Source organism: Bacillus rossius, chromosome 8 (genome assembly GCF_032445375.1).
Source record: "Bacillus rossius redtenbacheri isolate Brsri chromosome 8, Brsri_v3, whole genome shotgun sequence".
Classification (NCBI taxonomy): Eukaryota; Metazoa; Arthropoda; class Insecta; order Phasmatodea; family Bacillidae; genus Bacillus; species Bacillus rossius.
The window spans coordinates 61,500,901-61,515,186 of NC_086336.1; positions in this window are offsets into that span (position 1 = coordinate 61,500,901).

Genomic DNA, 14,286 nt, shown 5'->3' on the forward strand with positions numbered 1-14,286 from the left:
AAAAACCAAGCAAATACACGAATAGTAGCAATTTAAATCCCAATATTTACATCTGAAATGCAGAAGATTTAGAGGGAGAATGAAACATCACAACAGATTCATCTTTTCGAATTACGCTGACAAGATATAAAGACAGTACCTACTCGATAACGACTTCTCATCAAATAAGTTATTAGGAGAGCCTACGAAATGATGTCACGAACGAAGTTCAGTGATGAGTGAAACGATTGATAGATGTAAGTAAAAATAAAAGTTATATTGATATGAAAATTGCAAATTTCTGCGCGTCGTTGCACTTATAATGAGTTGACTCGATTTTCCGATTTAAATATCGATATTGTAAAACAGTAGCTTCTTGAATGTGTTTTTTTTTTTAAGTACGTTACAGAGAGGGACTGAGGATAGAACTCACGATCCTCTGCAGACTCGGCCAAACGTCGCCTGCTCATTGGCTACTGACTTGTAATGCTTCTCAAATTGATAAATTGTGATTCGATTCTTATTTTGATTGAGGGTTCTCTAATTAGCCAAGAGTCCTCCGGATTAACAGTGAACAAATAGCAAACGCAGCAAAAATTGTAAAAATTTTAAAATTTTGCCTTAGTCGCGAAATAATCCGCTAATTTTTCCTGGTCTCTAAAACTCTCTCGTGAACAAAAAAAAATATTTTTTTTCATTACACACACGCAAGTTCTCGGTCGAGGTGAATAACGGAACGATTCCCGTGGTGCTCAGTGCGCACTAATCGAACAGTGCAATGCATTGCCGAGCTGAGCCGCAAGGGGCGCTGACTAAGCGCGCTTTTGTAGTCACGCGCGTCGGAGGTGGCTGCTGAGGAGAAAAAGGGGGGGTTCCATGGAAAGGGGAAGAAGTTTTCCATTTCACCCCCTTTTAATTTTTTTTTTTACCCTCTCTTCATTCCTGCGCCACCAACCCCCTAATCTTAATTACCGCAGAATGTGGCGGCCTGGAAAAATTGGCCAGAGGAAACAATTACAGCATGCCTTTCGGGACCTTTCCCCCTCCCGCGTATAATGTGTTTAGGGCGCCTGTATAATGCACGCAGTACTTGCTTTTTATTGGTTCTCGCTCTCGGCGGGCGTCGGCACGATGACTGCGGCTAACCTGCGCGGATAACTTGTTCCTGATGTTTCCTGTGAGCGCGGAGCAATGGGAAGAGAAACGTTAATATACACACCCACACACACAAATATAATGTTACGAACGTATTTTTTTAGTGCGCCGAAAATTTTTGTGTTTACTGCGTGTCACGGCCATGTTGTTTAATGAAAATGAGATGCAATTCATTCCACCCCTATTGTATACCTGGGGTTGCACAAATTAACTTGAACACCGTTGCCACTTGGATTATCACTAAAAAAAATAAATATTTTCTGAAAATTGTAGTACCAGCTTCTCCTCCGTGTGTTAGAGTTACTTTATTTATTTTTTTTAATTTTGAATATGCCATTTATTTGATGCAGGGTTCTGAATTGAATCCGTTTACATGATTTTAAAATTATAATTTTTTTATTCCTCGGGATAGAATTTTAAAAAGAAATCGAAAATGACGGCGGAAGTTTATTTTATGTTTTTTTCTGCATGAATTTCTAATATCACAACTAAGCAATGTTCTTGACATTCTAATATTTCCTTTACTATTTCTAGTGTCCAGCAGGTTGTGCATAAACTAGCAAAATTTAAGACTGCTTTAAATCTAAATTTGCAAGAAACATTATAGTATCGGGGAATACTTTCAGTGAAAACAGTTAAGTATGAATAATATAGAATAGGTGGTATTATTAAAAATTTTCTTTGCACTCTTGTGTTGTAATGTTCGTGAATTTTCAATGTCTGATGGAACTTGTAGGTAAGTGTTATTTGTTTTTGTTGATGGTTCAGTAAATCTTTGGATCAAATACTCTTCTGCCAAGATCCACATACGAATTTAACAGGTTATAGTTCAAAGCAATGTATAAATTGTAACGTTTGACATTCGTATATCGGTGGCTTAATTTTTGTTTATACTCGTTTAAATATTTCTTACAGCTGTTAACACAATGAATTTAATTACTTAAAAGAATTTACAGAGATATTTGAAGAATTGTTTTAATACGAATAATCAAGAGAAACGTCAATATTCTTGCCCGATCTATCAGTTTAACTCTACGTTTGAAAACGTATTCAAAAAAATCTAAGGTTAACATAAGTTTAATAGAATTTTGAAACCTTCAAATAAACTGTCCATCTAATACCTACTAAAATGCATACATATTTTTTGATGATATGAACACAGTATACATATTTTATCGACTAGATTTTTTGATACTGCATGTCGTATTTGATGGAATAACTAAACCTAAAAACTAATTTCTGAGAAAATTCACTTTCCACCGGGTTGGGGGGGGGGGGGGGTATATGTGCGGCTTTCGATCTATTCTAGGTAGTCTTGACGTCATGTGGGAATATACAATATATTGGCCAAGAAGTAGTAGCGAAGTTTTTACCCCAACCCTTTCTTACACCACGGGCCGTGTTATAATTGGCGGATTTTGTTGACTTATCGTTTCGTGATACATATTATTTTGTAACCCAAATAGTAAGAATTTTACGACGATAGTATGGCTCTTCCACAGCTATTTCACACTGAATTGGCTGAGTAAAGAGAAGATGGAAACTTGGATGCCACAACGTTCAAGAACAGAATGCAGGTATCTAGTTCAGTAGAAATACCGCTATATTGGTTACAAACTGTTAAATATCAGCATGTTTACAGGCTCGTTATTTATCATTAAACCATTTTTCAGAGCGTTTCGTATGAAACAAGGTAGGTAAGCCGTAAAAAAGGTAAATGACAACACACTTTTAGGAGCTGTTTAGGAAGCTCTTCGCCTCTTTAATTCACGAAGGAGACAAAATTACAAACGCCATCTTAGCTTTAGCCGTATTTAAGCAGAAAATATATATAATTACTTTGAAAAAAGTAGCTGTGATATCTAAAGTTGGTATTGATTGACTGCATGTTTTTTGCTACTAAATTCATGTGGTTAAATAATAGACAGATTCGAAATTAATATAACTACAAAAGACTTATTAACATACAAAAATTTTTTTTTCATAAGATCCATAAGTGTGAGCCAGGTGTCTAAACGAAGACGAATTATAACATGTAAATGATAAAAAATAGTGTTATTGCAAATAACGTAGATAAATAGTGTTCCAATCTTCCAATTTAGAGCGCTAATCTCGCAGACATTTAGGATCCCAACCCGGTCACATAATCGACTTAGGGCACTGATCAACTGATCCAAATATGTATATTTCCATAGCAATCCGTGCCTGAGGTAAAGTAATACACGGAAAATCAGTGGTAGCCATTGATTAGTTAGAAAAATTCAGTCAGTGAAGTAATCTTTGGTTACACTGTTAAAAATTTCCGCCCTGAATTTAAGAAAACAACTGGTTCCCAATTAACAAGTTATATTAGTAAATTTACTTGGTTTATATGGAAATTTTGCTGTTCTCAGCTTACTTACTACGAACACGAAATTTCAAGTATTCTTGGTATGCCAACAAAGTCCTCGAAAACTTGTTAGTCTTCAACACAAAACATTTTTCTTCCTCCCAGTAGCGGATTTATTCTGTTTACAACGAAACATAGAAAAAGTAAGTCAGTTCCCGACGTAGTTTGCACTTAGATCCAGCTATCTGGAACCGTAAAGAAGAAACTTTCCTTGTTGACGCGTCTGTTAATGTCTATGTGATTACAGTATATGCAAACGTCTGACGATCGTCAATGCAAATTTTTAATAAAATTCATTATTTTAAAAAAATTAAAATTTTCATTTGGATTACACTATTTCTAATGTCAGCTTTATTCTGTCACTGTTTTTTTCGGAACAATAACAACTTTAGGTTTAAAGATAAGCTGGCTTAACTCACCAATCCGTCACGTGTCTAGAACGAAGAAAAAAAAAACACTGAATTTTATTATCCTCCATGAAGCCTAAAATCATTAAAACCTCAGGTTCTGATATCACTTAAAATTCAACAACAATTTCCTGTTGTGAAATATATGTTGGTATATAATTTGACGATTACTGCGTATTTTGCAAGAAAACACAAGATTTTGGCAAAGGCCGAAATTCGCAAGCACACCCAACCATGTAGCAGAATATTTTTTTTCTATAACTATTATCCACGCATATTTTTAATGCATAGCAGGACCTGCTTAGCTTGGTGAAATATTTTATTACATACAAAGAAATAGTGTTAAGAACAATTAATTGCCTAAACCACAAATACTAATAAAAATATCTTCAATTAAATTTTTGTATGACACCAATACGGAGGGTTACAAACATTTTTGGAAATTCACAAAATATTCCATATATATATATATATATAAACACATATTAAAATTGATTCCAAATTATTATGAATATTAATTTAAGTTGATAAACCACTTATGTATTTAAAAGTCGTAAAATCCAAAATACTTTAAATTTCATAGAAGCTTCAGAACATTGAGGATAAACATATATAGAATTAGCATGTATATCATCACAAAAAACAAAGCTGTACTTTGGAAGTAAATAAAAATATGTCCATTGTTTTATTTTTAAAAAAAGTTGGCACCATGTACATTTACCGCTCTGTGTACTGCAACTGAGCGCAATTTTTATGTACAGAAGACCTGCAAAGCTATCAAAAATTAAACTATTATCTTGAAAATATATATTTTATTTACAAAATAAAGATTGTAATAGTTTGTTAAAGCTTTATCATAGTAATTATTACTAATACTAGAGAATAAACTGGAAGATCAATTAAGTTGAAACAAATAAAAAAAAATTGCTCTGTTGAAAAGTGTCGTGTACCTGCGAGGTACAGATAGATGAAAGCACAGTAGCAGAAGAGACACTCACCCCTGGCAAAGTGCGTTTCTCATGCAGAGCTTGTTGGGCGCTCAGAGCACTGTCCCTGTTGTAGTAGGTCAGGAAAGCACAGCCTGGAACAAGAACAGACAACCTTCGATTACGACACGGCCGCGCGCATCAGCCAGCTACACACAAGCAAGACAAGTTTGAACAATAACTAGTAGAGACCTGCAAAATTCGCGGTTTCGATGGCCTTCAGGATAGACTGCACATACCCCTTGTACACTCGGGCAAATAACGCAAGTTCATTGGCTGCCGACTTGTAAGTCGTCTCAGCTGGTTTGTCTGTGATTCGATCCACCTTTGGTTAAGGGTTTATAACTGGTTGACATTCGTCCAGATGAACAGTAAGCCAATAGCAAAATCATCTAAGAGGTATATGTGTTTGAATTCTTGCCTATCACCGAATGAATCCGCGAATTTTGCAGGTCTCTAATAACTAGAGACCGGAAAAATTCGCGGATTCATTCGGTGATAGGCTAGAATTCAAACACATATACCTTTAAGCTTCTCTCGCTATTGGCTCACTGTTCGTCTGGGTGACTCTGGGCCAATGAGAAACCCTCGACCAAAGAAGTGACGAATCTCGGGCAAACACCAGTTGAGACGACTCACAAGTCAGCAGCCAACGAACAGGCGTTATTTGCCAGAGTGTACAGAGGACTGTGTAGACTATCCTGGAGGTCATCGAAACCGCGAATTTTTCAGGTCCCTAACAATAACATGTACTGGGGGCACGTTTTATTCGGCTTGAATCCCACCCTCAATTGTTTTTGTCATCGAAATGCAGTTGTTTCAATTCAATGCTGTTGAATCAAAACACATAATAAAGGTGTTAATTGACGCCATTGTAGAGCGAAAGGGCCGTGGCATGTCTCAGATTTGTGATATAGCAAATAAACTCGATATAATAGAATATACGGTTTTCCCTACTGCAGCTGACGCTGATAGTATCGATAATCAGCACATACGTAGCGAAACAAATATTATTGCAAGGATAAATGTACATACATACAGACACAAAAGCCACATATGAAGGTACGAGTATGTTCTATTTGTATGGCTGTATTTAAATACTTAGTTATTCAATGATTAAGGTGACATATAAACTATATTTATATATCTGAACTTTCATATCTGTTTGGAGTAACAATTATTTTCCAGGACTTTGTTTCTATGATTGAATCATCTCTTTGGATGTATTATAAATAGCGTGTTTAAGTATCTTAAATTTAACTTAACTTGCTATCCTGAAAATTTCAACGAAATCGTTAGATTCATTTTTGAGAACGTCCACAATATACAAAAATTGACTGTTTATTAGTATAAGATTAATATATACGTCACCTATTTTTGATGGATTATGTTTTATAAAGAAAACATATATCCCAAAACATACTAAGCTTATGGAGTGTATAAAGTACTAACTAGTTTTTAATTTTTCAAAATTCCACTATAATAAGGGTTTGAAAAGTAGTTGGTTTGTTCATATTAAGGCTATAATAATTATCACTGAATCCAGAGGAACTGAACAGTGACATTGTTTATACTAACCCATCAAAAGCAAAAAAGAAACTGCGTATTTAATATTATTTTTTATTTCTCCCTCTAATAAATTAAATCAATTAATAATATTTTGTACAGTAGGCTATGATACAATCAACTGTATATTTATCTCAATTATAAAAAATGCAGTTTATTTATTGCTTCTCTTCAAACATTTACGGTTAAAATAATATTTTTTTCACGCTTAAATTTTTAATTACTATTATCCAGTTTAGATATTTATCATAAACGTATTGGAAAAATTCCGGATGAGGTACGTAACCTGGTATTTATCCAGAAAGCTCCCCTTCGTTTACGAATGTAAATTCACCTGGGTGTGTAAATGAGAACAGCAGGACACAACGACCTCATTTTACTGGTCAAATACATCACAAAAAAGTTTATTTTTTCTTTTATCAGAAATTAACAAAACTTAAGATGTTTATTCGTTCATTCATACAAGTAATTTAAAAAAATCTTTATAGACAGGTTTTCAGTAGATAATCGTTTTCGGGACTCCTTCGCACCTACCAAAAAAAAATCCTTTTAAGCTTGAATTGGGCAAACAATTTAAGGCTCCCACGAAAAATAAAACACAAGCCTTGATTACACCAAGCCAAACACAATGTTTTATTAGTTGAAAGCTTATCAAGCTAGTATGTATGTATGTTTGTTTACACGAACTTGAACTTTTTATCCCACAAAGTTTGTACTGGCAAGTAAATAAGATAACAAGTTACAGAAAGGTTGTTTATAAAATTATTTCACAGAGTTTTATTTTTTTTTTTTTTAACGAAATAAGGATGGAAAATGTAGTATCAAGTGAATTGCTGCTGTATTAGTAGAGAAAAATTTCGTGGACTGCCCAAATTTCCAGGCTGGCCTCTCTACTCTTTTTCGTGCTCTTTGGCGAAAGGCGGGCGGATGGCGCGTTCCGTAATCCACGCAGTTCATGCTGCCGTTGCCTCGACCGACTCTGAAACACGGCAGTACAGCCCACCCCCGCCTGCATCATCCCACCCCCCACCTCCTCTCCAGAACCAGTTATATGCTGCAATACGTCACGCGGAGTAATACGCGTCGTTCGTCAAAGCCGTTCCTCGGGCAGGAGGGGGGGGGGGGGGCTCCCGCCGGCTAGGAGAGGAACTGGCATGGGAGGCGGTAGTTCCCGAACCCTCCAACCCCCCCCCCCCTTCCTTGTCCGGGGATGTTCGGGACAGTCATAATCGTAGCGGAAGTGATGCGTAAAAAAAAACTGGCTGGGAAGCGACAATCTATCAAGCGGCCATCGCCCCGTCAGTTGGGGGAAGAGAGAGAGGGGGGAAAAAACGAGAAATGGGAGAGGGAGGGGAGGGGGGTTTATCAGATGCGATGTCGGGATCGCCCCTAGACATATCATGGCGACAGAAGGCAGGACGCGGGCGGTCTCGTCATACGTCATGCGCGGCGCGCGTCCGCGGGACATGTCGAGAGGGGTTGGTTAAGAGGGTAGCGCAAGGTCGTGGGGGAGGGGGGTAGGGTTGGTAGCTCGGGCGCTACGGCGCGGGACAATCAATACTGGCACATCCATCAGGTGCTCTCGAGTACGCTCCGGTTCAAGTGAAGAATGGAGCACTCGTCGCGACGTCCTTTGCTTCCACAACCCACTTCCCAATTCCCCCCCCCCCCCTCTTCTTACCCAAAAGACGGATTCCTCTGAGGGCTTGATCACTGATAGATACCAACACTTCGGCATGACTTATTCTAATTTATACGTGTTCATCGAGTCGGTATTTGATTGGTTCGAGGCAAGTTTGAAAAAATGTTGGTGGTCCCGCCGTACTTGGAATTTCTGCCGTTGTAACAAGGCGTGATTCGTGCAATCACCGACTGACCCCCAGCGGCGCGCGTGATTGGGCTGCAGCGAAGAGGGGGGGAAAAGGGGGTTATATCTCCCGCCATTACCCTTAAGTTAGGAAGAAATTTGCAAAATATTATTGAAGACAGTATGTTATTTTAGTTGATGCATGGTAAGTTGTCACAACACCTTCTGAAGGCCCATAAGTCAGTATGTTCATGACAACATCAATTTAAGTTTTTTTTTTTTAATACACAAGTTCAAATTTTATCCACAAGTCCCCCCCCCCCCTTCTTTTTTTAAATCCTCCCTGGAAAAATAAAATTTCTGCATCCGCCACTGAGCTCCAGCCACTGAGATCCGGGTTTCGGGTTAAAATACCGGGTGATGCATGGATGTGCGGATTCGGAGAATCAAACGACCGGACACAGGAAATAGAATTCTATCCCGGACTCTCCCGAATGCTGTTCACAATTATTTATTCCTCCGTTCGGTCTGGGAACGTCGCGGTGTTTGAAAGTGCCAATCCAGTTCACGCGTCCATAAAAAGAATACGTTTTGCGGACTCCACGAAATAGTTGTGTCAGCGTAGATCCTGCCAAATAATTTGTGAGGACATTAAAATATTTTTTCTTGTGTTTTCCTTTTTTTTTGACGTGACAACGTCTGATAAATCGATGAACGCCAGCTGCACGCACGAAAAAGTCTCCCGTTACGCACATTGTTCCGTTACTCTGTGTCCCGTTACGCTCATTGTTCCGTGTTCCGTTACGCTGTCGGCGAGTGCAGTAATAATTGGTTATGTTACAATTGACTAAAAAATTATGGTGATTCATATAATTGATGATAGATATTTGATTACAGTTTATTTGTATGAAAACTTGTTCATAATTATATTTAAACTTTATAGCTAAACGCCAGTTTTAAAATTAATTACAAGCCATCTACACGTGAACGGTTTCGTCGACTGTTTATAAAGTGAAGTGAAAAGTTAATGTGGTTTTCATTGCTTATTACAACAATTTCGGCAATAAATGTTAATTATTCTTGCATTGTAAAAATCTGATTACTAGTATAATTTCAAGTATTTATTCTTTTATTATTAAAATAAAAATGATTCAATTTTATTCATAAAAGTATGCAATCATTTCATCAATGTTTTGTTATGACGTTGTCACGTTAAACTAGCGTTCGTAAACCGACTTTACAGACAAACAATTTTTTTTCCTATCACTTAACTGGGCCATACAAGCACGAGCCTGGCTCGCGAGTCTGCGAGGCTGGGTCGCTTTTGGATCGCCATTGACTCGCGCGCGTGTGGAGAAAGTGCGAGTTGAGTTCGGGTATATTTATGTCAGGAACTGCGGTCTGCGTGATTCGATTAACAAGGTACCGTGTCCTGTTGCCACGTCAAAATCTTTCGTGAGCTTGGAAAATTCCGATTAAATTTGCAGACGAATTTCTTCAGGCACCCGCATTGCTGCTTTGTGCTTTGATTTTAATAAACTCATTTCGAATACTGAATTGTACGAGCAAGTTTCGGGATATGTTCGTATCGTGTGTGGTCAAAAATATCCGAGTTTGGTACACGAGTCCAGTTCATTGAACCTTTTTAATAAATGCTTTGTTAAGACTATCAAATTAGTGTGTTTTTGATAACAAAAATTATTTGGTAGAGTATGCATATATTAGGGAAAGGCCAATAAAATACTAAAATACCATCATAGCCTTAATATTCAAAGGATTCAATATTCGAGGAAAAAGATCCAAATACATATATCAGTGGAAATAATGTAAACTAAAAAAATTCAACTCTGGCCACCTCTGTAGTTTACTTATTCAATATTTTTCTTCTTCCTGGCTGTCCTTTTTACATTCCCCAAGACATTGTACTTTTAACGTGTAACATATAAATAAAATTACGATATGTATTGAATCTGAAAAATCTTAGTTTGCGAAACAAACTTTTAAAACGGTTAAATGTTGCAAAACCATAATTCATATTTTAAATTCATTCTATATGTTTTGAATTTTTCGCCCTTGAGACCTAGATTCAGGTTCGATGGGTATTATATCCGAGGTACTCTTTGTGATACGAATTCAAGATTCGACCCATCCACTAGTATGCGTGGACGAAATTATTGTGTGTCGGGCACAGAACAATCTTCCTAGTGTTGATTCGCGGGCGGAAGAGGGTTTGGGGAGAGTTCGAATCACGCATACGTCGCCGGACAGAAAGTGGTAAGTCATCATCGGGCACTCGGAGGAGGAAACGTAGCCCTAATTGCGTAATAGCCCCGCGGGGCAGCGGCCAGTCGCCGCGAGCGAAGGACAGCTGTGGTAAAGAGTGCGGCCGCTTCTGGGAGAGGGGGGGGGGGGGGGGTGCGAGTCCAGAACGAAGGGTTTGTGGTAGGGGGTTGGGGAGAGAGAGAACTCGCAAACTGCGGTAATTGCGGAACCGCTCTTGCGCTCATTACCGCTCGAGTTGTGTTTCTGCGCGCTCTGTAGAGTTCCGAGAGGGGTCGAGAAAGGCACCCCCCCCCCCCTCTCCCCGGAGGGGGAAGGGTTATAGGGGGAGGAGGTTAATAAAGGGACGGGGGGAAAATAAGGCAACTACCTAACACACCACACCACGCCACGGTTTTTGCGGGGTGAGGACAGGTCACAAAGGGGGAGAGGAAAAACCCATATTCGGCCGACTGCTGCAAACACTGGGCCCAGAAGAACCACCAGGCAATTCCAACCCCCCCCCTCCCTTCGCTCAACCACAAACCCTCCAAACGCGTGTTGTGTGACAGAAAATTCACGCTGGTCCCTTGGTATCACAGTAATACTAATGTATAAAGTTTATATACATACAGTAGTGTCTTGGTTAACCGATTAGATGAGGATCGCAGAAACCTCGGATAAGCGAAACCATTTATAGCACTGGTATAGTTCGAAAATCGTCATGGTTTTTTTTTTGTTGTCGCAGTAATCTCATATTTCGAGGTAACATTTCTCCAGGTGTTTTCCTTCAGTGTAAATTCTTTCACGTCACTTCATAATTCTCTTAACCGGTAAATAGTATAATTGAGACACAATTTATTAGGGCTTTCGACAACTGTTAGATAATTTTCTAGGTCCTCTGAACAGTCTTTGCCGGGACTGGCACTTGAGGTCGGCTCGGATAAAACGAAACCTCGGTTAATCGAAGCTCGATTAATCGAGTAACTCAACATGGCAGATTGAATTCACCCCTCAAGTTTGTCACGTGCGGAGTTTCAAGCCTCGCTTATTCTTCTCCTTGAATTTGCGGGGAAGGTTAGTTATTTTTTTTCTTAACCTAAGTTAAAACTAAAGTGAGGGTGGTGAAAGATGTTGAGGATGGGGAAGGGAAGGAACGCCACGCCTCTAGCAACGGACTGAGTTCCTCAGCGCTGGAACGCAGAGAGCATTAGGCGCTAATGTCCTGGCGGGGGTCGGGGGGTTAAGAGCCACCTCCACCCCCCCCCCCTCCACGGCCATCTTCCTCGCAGTCCGAAGATGCCATTGTCGTCACCACAGAGTGCGTGGCCGGAATCGACCAGTAGGGGCGCGGCTCTTAGCACTCGGGTCTCACGCGCCATGATTCTTCTTCTTTTTTATCGTCACTACTTCCATCTAAAGGGGCTCTACCTGAAATTATAAAGCGATAGGTACCTCGCTTGCATTTGTTGTCCTGTCAGCAACATTTCTGACCGATATTCACCGAGTGTAATCTTGTGGGTGCGAAAATCTCGCAAGTGCGACGTGTAGCAACTTTGCTCTCGGTATTTGCGGCATTTGGTGGGAGTAATTTCTTGAATGGAACGGAAGTAGCATGGAACGGAAACGTGTTACCGTGCCGCTGCCATCTGGGGCGGATGGAGCGAACCACATTTCACAAAGCCAAAGAGAATTTTAACAGCATGAACAATTTTTTTAAATCAAATGCCTAGTCGTAAATCAGGGCCAAAGCTGTGGTTTAGTATTTTTTTTCTAGGCGTTTTTTTTTCTCACTTTTATAGGATCCGTTTCGTTATGTAGTTTTAAATTTCGCTAGGCAAATGGAATGATTAAATAGTCGACACAGCTGCTCCGGCAGCGAATTCTTGCGGCGGGTGCGGAAACTATGTGTGACTCGCGTCCATAAATTAATTTGAAAACACATTTTGCGTATATATATATATATATATATATATATTTATCACGCTCGGCATTATTTTAAAGCATTCTACGATAACTTTCCTGTCCGAGTTTCGTATTATAAGTGTATTTGCAACATGAGAACACATGAAATTGCTCGTTACACACAGGTGAACTAAGCTATGGGATTAGTGATGGGTCGAATCCCAATTGTATCGAATCCATTTCTCCAAATCGAATTCCAGAGAGTACCTCGAATATAACACTCGAATCCTAATCTAGGCGTAAAGAGGTCAAAAATGAAATAATGCACAATGAATTAAAAAAATATTAACTATGGTTTTTAAATGTTATACCTTTTAAATGGTTGTTTCACAAACTCAAGTTTCCAAAATCAACACATATTGTAATATTAGTTACATAATTTCATGTTAAAAGTAAAATATCTCAGGGAATCGTAACTGTAATGGTATGAAGAAAAAATTGAACAAGTATACTTCAGAGGTTATCAGTGTTAATTTTTTTAATTGCTTTATTTGCCATAATATTTTTCATCCAATATTTTCCCTAGAACATCGAATCCTTCGAATACTAAGCATTTGGTGGTGTTTGAGGATTTCAGGATTTTATTGGACCATCCCTATATGAGAACAAAGAGATTTTCTGGACACCACAACGACGACAGCACAGACGAACGCAGCTAAGACAAAAAAAGCTTGGACGTTTCGGAAAATGACATCGACTCCCATCATCAGACACAAACAGACTGCCCGTTCTTGAGACTTCTCTATGCCATACAGAGTAAGCCAGCAATAACTTATGTAAAACAATCGTTTTAAAATCGATCTTCCTCATTACCAAGAAATAGTGAAAATTGCATACTCTATCAATAGAGGTTTTCGCTTGAAGTCATGTTTCGCATTCTTAAAACCCAAAAAATATACTCATTGTTTTTTCGTACTAACTAAAATATAAAAACATTAGTTTATTTCGAAACAACTTCGTATTTCAGCTCTTCGTCAAAGACTACTTCAATAAATAAATAAAAAAACAGAAGCAGCGAGAAAACGTAGTCCATAATTCGCAATTTACTAGCCAAATGAATGCTTTTGAATAATTTTACTGTATTTTATACAAGGTCAGACCAAACCATCACACTTTCATTCGCCTTATGAATTTAGAAGCAGTCGCAAGCATAACAATCGATGAAATTAGTATAGTGATTGGTTTAAAGAGACTATAATTTTATCGTTTGTACCTCAAAGAGGTAAAACAAAAGGAGAGAAATAATAATTTTATCAATTATTGTTACGTGTAGGTGTTCAAAAATTATTTGTTAGTGGTCACCTACATTATAGAAGTAACGCCTATGCATAATTTTATGCTTCAAGACCTACCTGTTTAAGTTGTGTCTGTCAGTCGGTGTTAAGGGGTTTATTTATTCACGATAACTGTGAGCACTCGGTGTTTCCAACAGTATTTCGGCTGCGTGCGCTGGCTTTCACGAGGCTGTCTGTGCTCTCTGTGCCCCAGGCGCAGAGATAGGCTCCGGAACAGACAGCTCATTTGGTGCATTGTCAGGGCAGGACCACTGCGTGCTTTGGTTCAGAGGGGGTGGGGTGGGGCATTAGGGTGGTGACCCAGGGGTCGCCGCTCATTAAGGGCGTGCCATATGAATCGCCGGTCCGAATGGATAAAGGCTGCCGTTATCTAACGATGATGCACGGGCTCTAGCCCCCCCCCCCCCTTCCCCTTTCCAACTCCCTCCTTTTCGAAACCCACATACCCTAACACCCGGTCAAAGACATTCACCATAAT